Source organism: Rattus norvegicus, chromosome 19, assembly GCF_036323735.1.
Source record: "Rattus norvegicus strain BN/NHsdMcwi chromosome 19, GRCr8, whole genome shotgun sequence".
Lineage (NCBI taxonomy): Eukaryota > Metazoa > Chordata > Mammalia > Rodentia > Muridae > Rattus > Rattus norvegicus.
Window position 1 is genome coordinate 19,929,481 of NC_086037.1, and position 2,235 is coordinate 19,931,715.

Here is a 2,235-nt window from a genome sequence, read left to right on the forward strand (position 1 = left end):
AAACAAATTATTGCTAATTGTGGTATTTGTGAGCCTTCACTTATAAAATGTATTCCATCTGAAATTAATCCCAGAAGAATGCAACCTAATACATCGTGGCAGATGGATGGAACCCATATTTCTGAGTTTGGTCGCCTTTCATATATACTTGTAAGCATAGATAATTTTTCAAAATTTGTATGGGCTACACCATTGCCAGGAGTACGCACTGCTCATGTTATACAGCATCTATTGGAAACTTCTGCTGTTATGGGACCGCCTTCTAAAATTAAAACTGATTATGGACCAACATATATTTCTTATCAATTTAAACAATTTTGTCGGCTCTTCCAGGAAAATGGCGACTCCTGCACGTGCTCCAGAGTTGCGGCCCCCACGAAGCCTGCGACCACCATGGGCCCTGCTGGGGAACCCTGCCTGCGGGGCCAGCCTCAGCCCATGCACAATGTGCTCCCTGCCCTGAGGCTTCGAGCCCCCAGTTCCTGAGGACGTGGGGCGGCAGAGTTTGGCGGAGCTGCGGGAGAGGTTGAGGCGCCAGGAGAGACTTTTGCGCAAAGAAAAATTCATTTGCAAATTGCCCGACAAAGGTAAAAAGATCTCAGACACCACTGCCAAACTGAAAGCTGCCATTTCAGAAAGTGAAGAGGTCAGAGGGAGAACTGAACTACTTCATCCTGTTAGTGTTGACTGTAAGCTAAGGCATAAAGCAACCACAAGAGTTGATACCGACATAGACAAGGCCCAGAATTCTGACCTGATGCTTGATACTTCATCATTAGTTCCTGAATGTTCGTCAGTAGACATTGAATCATCTAAAACAACCTCAGAAACTCAGGGACCTACACAGCTCACTCACAAAGGCAATGAAGAGACTTTGGAGACTGGCTGCACAGTGAGTACCAGCCCGTCTGTCCGCATCACAGCCCAGGCTCCCCCATCTTAAGTTAATGAACAACTCCCCCAGCATTCAAGTCAAGCGGAAGAGGTTTCCAGCAGCGTCGACAGTCTGTTTATCACTAAATTGCAAAAGATCACAACTGCAGACCAGACTGAACCCTCAGAAGAAAACACCAGCACTGAGAACTTTCCAGAACTGCAGAGTGAGACTCCTAAGAAGCCTCATTACATGACAGTGATAGAAATGCGAGCTAGAAACCCAGTGCCCCCTCCTCATAAGTTTAAGACCAATGTGTTACCCACACAACAGAGTGACTCACCAAGTCATTGTCAGAGGGTTCAGTCTCCTGCTTCCTCAGAAGAGCAGCTATGCAGGGCTAGGCAGCATCTTGATGATGTCACAGCAGCTCACCTTCTTCTGCTCCACCCCCTGCCTGCACAGCTGCTCTCCATAGAAGAGTCACTGGCTTTGCAGAAAGAGCAGAAGCAGAATTATGAGAAGATGCGGGCAAAGCTCGCAGCACAGAAACTAGCTGAGAGACTGAATATTACAATGCAGAGCTACAATCCAGAAGGGGAGTCTTCAGGGAGATACCGAGAAGTGAGGGATGAAGATGATGCCCAGTCCTCGGATGAATGCTGAAAATGAGCGCTGGGAGATCCCGGGAGTTGACTGTTGAGCTTACATTGTCTCATCCAACTTCCAAACAAGTACCAAGACAGTGTCAGACCTTGTTGAGGGACAGCAGTTGAAGTTACACAAAGGTAGCTACAAAATAAGAACCCAGTTTGTCTTTCAGAAGAAGATCTTCACATGCTTGAACAGTTCAATATTTGAACATTGTGTTTGGCCGTATTGTGTTACAGCTTTGCAGTATATTATGCATTGGTCTGACATTTTAGTGTGAGTAGAACACACGTTTTCTTTAAGATATCTGCTTTTTTCTTCTTCGTATTCTTATCAGATAGCACTGCTTGCACCCCTTCTGGTGAAATATTTTGTTATTCCAGGCACCAAAAGTGAATTAGGAAGGCCTGGTCCCCTCACTCAAGAAATGAGGGGAGCAGTCTAAAGAATGGTACGCATGCTTGCATGGACACGTTCCTGAGACGCTGGATGTGAAATGCCGCATACAACACTTGGGGACCACCACCACTGTGTCTGCTGCTCTGTCCTCTCTTGGGGTGACTGCTGTCACCTGTGATGAGGTTAAGGAGCACTTGGAAGAAGTGCTGGGTGGGGAGGGTCTTCTGACCCGGTATGGGGAGCTGCTCCTGGCTGCCCTAGGCTTGAACTCATTGCCATCTGGGATGATAGGTCCCTGTACAGGACACTCG

General features: G+C 47.1%; 1 pseudogene; it reads left to right on the forward strand.

The window, feature by feature from the left end:
- Nucleotides 1-445: 445 nt before the first annotated feature.
- Nucleotides 446-1,635, forward strand: LOC134483428 (DNA-directed RNA polymerase II subunit GRINL1A-like; annotated as a pseudogene).
- Nucleotides 1,636-2,235: the final 600 nt, after the last annotated feature.